The 9,909-nt window shown below is 41.9% G+C and overlaps 1 pseudogene; it reads left to right on the top strand.

The window, feature by feature from the left end:
* Positions 1-398: 398 nt before the first annotated feature.
* LOC102122407 (glyceraldehyde-3-phosphate dehydrogenase pseudogene) lies at positions 399-1,328 on the top strand (annotated as a pseudogene).
* The last annotated feature ends 8,581 nt before the right edge of the window (positions 1,329-9,909 follow it).

Raw genomic sequence — 9,909 nt, 5'->3', positions numbered from 1 at the left:
CTCATCTATTTGTGCTTCTATTTCAAATTGTACTTACTTTTATGTGGACCTGTAAACTTTCATATAAATATTATGGTAACGTATTTTCCTTCCTCAAAACAATTCAACTGGAATTTTTATTGAAATTGTCTTGAATTCATACTTTGATATGGGGAAAACCAGCATTTTTATAATACAAATATGTCCCATCTAAGAGCGTGGATTGTCTCTCCATTGAACTTTCTGTGTCACTCATTAATGGTTTTTTTTAGCTCTTTCCTCCTCCAATTCAGCAGACAGCCGCATCTCCTCTCCCACTGCCAGCCACATCCCTGAGACACCGTGGTGAAGGTGAAAGTCAGAGTCAACGGATTTGGTCGTATTGGGTGCCTGGTCAGCAGGGCTACTTTTAACTGGTAAAGTGGATATTGTCACCATCAGTGACCCCTTCATTGATCTCAACTACATGGTCTACATGTTCCAATATGATTCCACCCATGGCACATTCCATGGCACCATCAAGGCTGAGAACGGGAAGCTTGTCATCAATGGAAATCCCGTCACCATCTTCCAGGAGCGAGATCCCTCCAAGGTCAAATGGGGTGATGCTGGTGCTGGGTACATTGTGGAGTCCACCGGCATCTTTACCACCATGGAGAAGGCTGGGGCTCACTTACAGGGAGGAGCCAAAAGGGTCATCATCTCTGCCCCCTCTGCTGATGCCCCCATGTTGGTAATGAGCATGAACCATGAGAAGTATGACAACAGCCTCAAGATCATCAGCAATACTTCCTGCTCTGCCAACTGCTTAGCACCCCTGGCCAACATCATCCATGACAACTTTGATATTGTGGAAGGACTCATGACCACAGTCCACACCATCACTGCCACCCAGAAGACTGTGGATGGTTCCTCTGGGAAACTGGCATGACGGTGGTGGGACTCTCCAGAATATCATCCCTTCTTCTTCTGGCACTGCCAAGGCTGTAGGCAAGGTCATCCCTGAGCTGAATGGAAAACTCACTGGCATGGCCTTCTGTGTCCCCACTGCCAACACGTCAGTCGTGGACCTGAACTACCATCTGGAAAAACCTACCAAATATGATGGCATTAAGAAGGTGGTGAAGCAGGCGTCAGAGGGCCCTCTCTAGGGCATCCTGGGCTACAACACCGAGCACCAGGTTGTCTCCTTCGACTTCAACAGCGACACCCACTCTTCCACCTTTGATGTTGGGGCCGCCATTGCCCTCAGCAACCACTTTGTCAAGCTGATTTCCTGGTATGACAATGAATTTGGCTATAGCAACAGGGTGGTGGACCTCATGGCCCACAAGGCCTCCAAGGAGTAAGACCCCTGAACCACCAGCCCCAGTGACAGCACGAGAGGAAGAGCAAGGCCCTCACTGATGGGGAGTCCCTGACACACTCAGTCCCCAGTCACAGTGAGAATCTCCCCTCCTCACAGTTTCCATGCAGACCCCCTGAAGAGGAAGGGGCCTAGGAAGTTCCACCTTGTCTTGTACCATCAATAAAGTCCCCTGTGCTCAGCCAAAAAAATAAATAAATAAAATTTTTTTCTATAAAGTTTCTATGGATTAGTGATTAATTCCTAAAATTCTCTAGTTTTGACTGGTATTTGGAATGATATTTTATTATATTTCCTAGTTTGCATTGTCAGTGTAGAAGATACCAAGATTTCTTAAGTTGTTCTTATCTAAAGGAATTGTTCAATTATCTTACTAGTTCTAATAGTTGGATTTTTTTGGACAGATGATTATATTATCTGCAAATAATAACAGTTTTATCTCCTTTCAAGTCTTACCTCTCCTACTTATTCATTTTTCCTTGTAGTTGGTGGCGAGCTTACATACAAGTGTTAATTAACAGGAGTGATGATGGGCATCTTTACATCATTTACAATTGCAGAGAAAATGTGAAAAATGCCCCTAATCTGTGTAACATTTAACATAACTTTTAGAGTAGACAACTTTAACAATTTGAAGAAGATCCTTTCTATTTCCAGTTAACCAGTTTTATTATACATATCTGTTGAATTCATCAAGAAGTTTTTCTGCATCAATTCAAATAATTCTGCGTTTTATACTTTACTCTTAGCTGATGTAATAAATTCTGTTGATATATTTATGATGGTGTGTCATCTTGCATTCATGAGTAAGTCTTATTTAATTATTGTGACTTCTTATCATACACTTGGGTTTTCTTAACTATATCTTATTTAAGATATCTACATCTGTGTTCAAAATGAACTATGCCTATAATTGTTGGGGTGGATCGACCTTATCTATTTATAGAATGAAAAGTGGGAACACGCACGGTGGCTCATGCCTATAATCCTAGTATTTTGGGAGGCAGAGGCGGACAAATTGCTTGAGTCCAGGAGTTTGAGACCAGCCTAGGCAACATAGTGAGACCCTGTCTCTACAAAAAAATACAAAAATTAGCCAGGCATAGTGTGCCTGTTGTTTCAGCTACTCAGGAGGATGAGAGATAGAAGGATCACTTGAGCTTGGAAGGTCGAGGTTGCAGTGACCTCTGATCACATCACTGCACTCCAGCCTAGGTGACAGAGTGAAACCCTGTCTCAAAAGAAAAGGCGCAGGTTTTGGTCTTTTTTAAATAACTTATCTAAAGCAGGAATTAATTATTTCTTAAAAGTTTAGTAGAACTTATTAATAAAACTATCTGAGCCTTAGAGACTTACTGAGGAGAAAGATATCTTTAGTGTTATATTTATATGTATGTACTGGGTGCCAGTTAAAAATATGGTTAAAACAATTTCAAAGACCCTGGTTAATGGAGTCAATGAAGCACTTAGTTTTGGCATAACTTGGTTTCAGGGTTCTATTTCTCTTCTACTAGTCACTTCCCACCCTCTTCTTCATATTTCCTGAATGAGTCACACTGCCTGGCACAGAGTAGATGTTTTTTAGTTGAACTGATTAAATTTGGGTACCCATTATCATTGACCCGCTTCCTGGCCCAGAAGCCTGAGGGAGACCTACCTGCTTCCTCTCACTCTAAATAGGTGTCAATTATTCTACCCAATACAAATTGTCCTTTAGCACCTTAAACTTCAAGTATTAGAAATAAACTATTGTAACAATGTTAGTGAGTCCACCATGGCCACAGCCCATGGGAGATTTTTTAGCCAATTCTGTCTATTCCACCTTGGCCAAGGGATGGAAGTTTGCTTTTGGGCCCCCATGTCTTCACAAGCTGCCCAAGTGCCAGCCTCTGCCCTAGGGTCTTACCTACAAGTATCCCATCTATGGAGGGCAAGGAGTCCCCAGGTGATGTGGGGTTGGGCCACCCACACTCAGGCCTCTGAACCACTCACTGGTCATTGGGAACAGAAATCCTGTAAATCAAGAACACAGCTCCCTCTTTCTCTCTGTGGCTCATTTCTCAACCCTGTATCTGTTGTTTTTGGTGTTTTTTTTTTCCTCCTGTATCAGGATGACTTAGTCTTTGAGGCAAAAAACCTGTTCAGGAACCAAGTTTCTGAGTCTTGACAACTCACATTTGGGTTAAAGAGTCTTTGGGACTTTGCTTTCAGTTTGATGTTAGCTAGAAGTGCTTATTAGGTACCAACAAACGAGAAAAAGGGAATAAGAAAATAGACAACAGAGAGACTAATACTCAAGAGATGTAGGCCCGCCACACATCCACACTCACATAAACTCAGAGGTTATCCTCCTGCTAAGTCAATGGACAACCAAATGCTCTGTCTATGGGATAGCCCTGCTCTGTCTATGAGATAGCCCTGCTCTGTCTATGGGATAGCCCTGCTCAGTCTATGGGATAGCCCTGCTCTGTCTATGAGATAGCCCTGCTCTGTCTATGGGATAGCCCTGCTCAGTCTATGGGATAGCCCTGCTCTGTCTATGGGATAGCCCTGCTCTGTCTATGGGATAGCCCTGCTCTGTCTATGGGATAGGCCTGCCCTGTCTATGGGATAGCCCTGCTCTGTCTATGAGATAGCCCTGCTCTGTCTATGGGATAGCCCTGCTCTGTCTATGAGATAGCCCTGCTCTGTCTATGGGATAGCCCTGCCCTGTCTATGGGATAGCCCTGCTCTGTCTATGGGATAGGCCTGCCCTGTCTATGGGATAGCCCTGCTCTGTCTATGAGATAGCCCTGCTCTGTCTGTGCGATAGCCCTGCTCTGTCTGTGAGATAGCCCTGCTCTGTGGAATAGCCATTTTGCTGTACACTGTTGCTCTGACAAACTTTCTTTTACTGCCAGCTTGCTCTTAAATTCTTTTCTGAGTGAGGCCAAGCACTCTCCCAGGCGAAGCCTCAGTTTTGGTGTTCACCTGCTGTGCATCAGTACGGTTGGGCTTGCCACTTGTACCCATGGACACGTTTCTGGACTCCACTGGACCACAGAATGCAATGTCTATCTGCTTTGGAGCCTGACAACTAATAAATACATGGGAGGCAGAATTGAGTCTTGGCTTTTTGAAAGTTATAACAGTGCACTTGGTGTCAGGTTATAGAGGTAACTCATCTCTAGCTACTGCTGATTAACAATGTTACTAACAGAACCTGAAAGCTGTTTGCTAACCCATGCTTCCTACCACCCTCCCACAACCGACCGGACCAAGGATTGGTGCCTGAACCAAAGGCAGACATCTACGCAGGGGACTGGCGACAAATTACCCCAAGTGGCCCCCACTGAAATCTTCCCTGGGAATATAAATGGGAGATGTACAAAGGTGGTGGGCAGGAGCAGACATAATGCAGGGAGAGGGCAAGTGGTGGAGCTCGTGAGGCAGAGCACAGAGAAAGTGTTAGTGTGGAGCGAGCGGGAGGCATGGGAGCAGAAATACGTCAAGGTACAATTGTGGCAAAGTCAGTGGAGGAAGCAACCTGGGTCTCTAGAGCCGCTGGGATGTAAGTCTGCCACCAGACAACCAGAGCTCCCGCTGGATCCCAAGGGGCATCTCAGGACTTGTGGGGTGAGCAGCCAGCAGAACAGAATGTCTGGGGTCCAGATAGTGTGGTCCTGGAGGCTGCCCCACTGCCTGACTTCTGGTCCATAGGTCAAAAACATTAAGAAATACTGGTGAAGACATTTTTAAGACCTGCAAACACTGACCTGCATTGTGAAAACAAGAATGATACCAACTGGTTTGTTAGCTAATGACATAATTTTAGCAGACCTCCCTCACTTATTAAATAAGAAAGCATTCTTTCCCAGAAGCTGTTTCTGTATTTAAGCCGAACCCAACATGGCCTAATTAGAGCTCTTACCAGGATCTTCATATGGATGCTGCACAAAATAAGAGTCAAATGGGAGAAAGCTTTAAATATCAAACTGGAAGACAGGAGAGATTGGAGAACATGACGATGAATTCATTCAATTGTTGCACAAACATGTATTGGCTGCCCCGATGCAAAGGGAATTCTGGGTGATAAAAGCAGTGCACCATGGTCTCTTTTCTCAAACAGCTAAAAATGCAGTAGAGCTGACAGCCTTCTACAAAATTTCCATGATGAAAGGCAGTGTGGGATATTATAGAGGCATGAACAAAATATTTAAATGTGGATAGTCATGTGAATATTCTTATACAAATCTGCCTTCATTCAGGAAAAAAAAAGTCCTTTCCTAAGCTCCTTATAATTCACCTTTCTGTCTTGTTTTAATGAGAATTGCTGCTATTGAAACTTTTGATTGACCAAGATTTCAGAGGGGCTGTTGGCTTTTCCTTTGTCTTTACCACCCATTAGATATTTGTTGTGATCAATGAGCAGACTAAAGAAGGTTCAGACTAAGTTTTATTATTAACATGAGAGACAACATTGATATGGATAGTTTTCAGCATGAATACTTATCTTACTGGTATGTATTAGGTAACTGATATACACATGAGGAGTACCTAATAGGATATGGCACTGTGTCGCCACTGAAATCTCATCTTGAATTGTAATCTGAATTGTGATCTCCACATGTTGGGGGAGGGACCCTGTGGGAGGTGATTAGATAGATCATGGGGGTGGTTCCCCCATGCTGTTCTCATGATAGTGAGTGAGTTCTCATGAGATCTGATGATTTCATAAGGTGCTTTCCCCACCTTTGCTTGGCATTTCTCTCTCCTGCCACCATGTGAAGAAGGACATGTTTGCTTCCCTTTCCACTGTGATTATAAGTTTCCTAAGATCTCCCCAGCCATGCAGAACCATGAGTCAACTAAATCTTTTTCCTTTATAAATTCCCCAGTCATGGGCAGTTCTTTACAGCAGCATGAGAACAGACTAATACAGTGCCTGCCCTGGGAAGAAGCCAGCACAGAGGAAAATCGGACACAAATAACAGAACCAAAGATGAATTTTTTTTATTTGAACAATTGCTTCTTATGTCCAGTCATGCTACAAAAGCCGATAAACATAGATTGATCTGTACTAATTTTTATTTGTGCAGTCCTTGTACTGTAATAGTCTTAGGACTATTTCTGTTATAAAGCAAACTATTGGAAAGCTTTTCATCATATCTACTACTCTCTGAAATAGTATATATGGCACAATAATTCTCTTTACATTTTTGAAGTTATTTGCATAAAACTACCTAGTACTGGTGCATTTAAAAAATTTCTTCTATGATTGATTATAAGTACAAAGAACAGGCAAGGTGTTTTCTGAAGTGGAGCACTTTTGAGGGTAAAAATGAATGCTAACTAGGTGGATGCAAAGAAAACAGATATAAAATAATATATTCCTAAACAAACCAGGGAATATTGTGGGTTTTGTCAAGAAAAGGGTTAGCTGCTGCTCTGCAACCTGTTCTCTCTCTCAGAGACCCATGGAAGACAAAGAAAAATTGAAGAAACCACCCAGTCAAATCTCCTTGTAAAGATATGAATCAGATTTCGTCATGATATTTACTGCTGGAAAGATAATGGAGCATCCTCAACTATAGAATGCTTTTAGCAGGCTGTCCCTGGTCTACCTAAGTTACATATGGTAAGTAAGCACAGGATTTATAGATTTATATTGCAATGGGGCCCCTGGAAAATGTTAATGTCAAATGTATAATTATCATAGTATAAATGGAGATGTATTCATGATTGAAATCCTTTCTTTGTGAAAGCAATGCTCAGCACATGACTACTACACGATAAATCTTGGCAATTAACAACTTGTGATCACACTGGTGGTCTTAGTATTCTTGCTTCAACATAGTCTTGTGATTATCTGTGCCTTTTGAATCACTAGCAAAGCTTCATAAGGGTACAATTTACGATTTTTTATAAGCCTGATTTGATAATTTGACATAATTTTCTAATTTTCATATTAGGGAGTTGTGCAGAATATATGCTTATAATTTTTCCAAACTCTTCTCTATCTTTGCTTACATAGCCATCCCTAATCCTAACATAACGTATTTGAGTCTTTCTTATTTCCTTGATTGTCTTTGCCTTTAGAATTCTGCCCGCCACAATTGCATACATAATGCCACAAATGTAATGCCATTTTACCCATAAGTACTTCAGTGTGCATTTTCTAAAAGCAAGTATATTATCTTATGTAACCATAGTCCAATTATTAAAATCAAGAACTAACCTTGATAGAGTACTGGTATCTAATCGACAGACCTTCTCCAAATGTTGCCAGGTGTTCCACTAACTCTCTCTATAGGGAAACTAATAACAGGCAGGCTTCCAGTCCAGGCTGCAGCCCAGGATCTCATGCTGTGCTTGGCTGTCTTGTCTCTTCAGCCTCCTTTAATTGGAAACATCTCCTTGGTCTTTCTTTGTCTTTCACAACCTCGATGTTTTAAAGAGTGTACGACCTATACACTTTTTCAAAAGACACTTCTTAAACAACGTGCTGGACTTGAAGGAGAATTTATGTAGGATCAGTTTCGTTAGAATCATTCACTCCTATTGAAAGACGGAGAAGGCCCTACAAATGACAGGCACAAATAAAAACGATCAAAGCAAAATATTAAAATTATACAATAAAAAATGCAAGGTTTTTATTTTTGTTTGCTTTGTTTACTGTTAAACATTCAGATCAAAGTAACTTCCTGAAATATCAACATAAAAATCTGAGTAAGCATGTCACTATGAAGAAAAAAGAGTATTTTCTAAGAACCAATTTTTCTTCTCAGCTCCTTTTTATTTGATGTTGATCAAAACATACAGTTGACAATTTAAAAGGTAAAAGAAAATGTTATACCTGAACACATGCACACCCCGTTACTTTATGTTGAATAGAGGAATGGCATAGGTGTTGGGGGATAATCAAAGACTAGGAAAAAAACAGTCAGAAGATGGTGCAACCAACTCGTGCTGTCCCAGCAGTGGATATACTACTCTCCATGCACACCCAGCTCTGCAAAAAATAGCAAGTTGTTCATTTACTTGTGTTGTGGTGCTTTGAGTTTTAACTAGACACCTTTGACTAGCATGGAGTGTAGTAATCTTATCTGCATTGTTTCCACATGTGCTGTTTCCTGGATTTGCTGGTTTGATCCTCCTGGAATTTAATCTAACGTAATTGATTATTCTTCAGGCTTATTGATTTGTTTTGTGGCACATTCTCTTTATAGTCAATCACACCATAAAACCATCTTGCCCACCACTTTCAAGTAACCAGGATCATGATTTCCATCCTACCTCCCTCCTTTGGCTTAGTTCCCACCCCACTCATCACAGGAATCTCCCCAGGAGCTCCTTCACCGTGAGACCCCCTCGACTTGCAGTAGTGCACACAGGGTCCACACCGGGGATGCAGAAAACAGGGCGGTAGCTCTTGTGTGCTTTCCAATGTGTTTGTGTATTTACTGCACTTTTCTTTCTAGTGTATCAGATGCTAAAAGCATCTGTTTCTTGAATACTGAAATATTTCCATGGATGTAGTCACTTTGGGGATACAAATCTCCACTGTATATGTGCATATCGACATCATCATCCTTATTAGTCACATTACCCTCGATCAGATAGTTTATCGCTGTCTCCCAGAGTTTGGGAGGAGTGCCAAATGCACCACCACACTCCAGTTTGCTTACTCTGTTTCCTCTTGTTCTTCTTCGTGAGTGAGCCCTCTCAATGCAAGTTCAACTTCTTTTCCATTCAGGAAACTCTTCTTATGATTACCTCAAATTCGTTTGATTTTGTTTTCTTAGTTAAGTTGGTTCTTCACTCTCTATGCCCGTGTTTATTAACTAATCTCTCATCTTTCTTTCCACTTCCCCCGGATTCCCGCAAGCTTTCCAAGGGCGTACTCCACAGCCCCTACTAGCTGCCCTACACTGTCTGTCTCCTCACTGCTTCTAGCACACATTGCAAGAATGTGATTGTGCTTTCAGCTGCTGTAACCCTTTCTTGGGAGTTCATTGCAGATTGTAAAATCTGATATTTTATTTTTACCTCTTTGTATTTCTTTTTAACTAAGTTTGTTCTTTCCAAAAACTTTCTTGATCTTGACTCAAATGAGATTTATCTTCTCCTATATGCAATACAAAACTTTTAAAATATTTCTGTTGAATCTTGGAGTACATCATTTTTAGATATGTCTACACTTTACCCTTCAGCCACACACACACACACACACACACACACACACACACACACACACACCCCTGAATCCTGTTGCCAGCGAAATCACCTTCCCTGTGCATACCCAGCAGGCAGGTGGCTGTGCAGAGTCAATGCCTGGCTTCTTCCCACATCACCTGGTGCAGCCCTGCTGCTCCCACTCACGCAGTCCTGAGATACTGCACCGGGGCACCTTGAGAACACACGCCCTGCATTCTCTCTTCACCACCAACTGGAGGAGTCATCAGGAGCAGAAGTGGTGACAGAACCCAGCATCTTCATTCCTTTTCAAGTGGCCTCTTTCTTGAAGTAAGGCTTCTTAATCAGCTTCCATCTACTTGGCAATTATTAAAGATTTTTCACCGACA

Source organism: Macaca fascicularis, chromosome 4 (genome assembly GCF_037993035.2).
Source record: "Macaca fascicularis isolate 582-1 chromosome 4, T2T-MFA8v1.1".
Classification (NCBI taxonomy): domain Eukaryota; kingdom Metazoa; phylum Chordata; class Mammalia; order Primates; family Cercopithecidae; genus Macaca; species Macaca fascicularis.
Note: the sequence above shows the minus strand (reverse complement) of the source record. Positions and strands in the feature narration are given on the sequence as shown.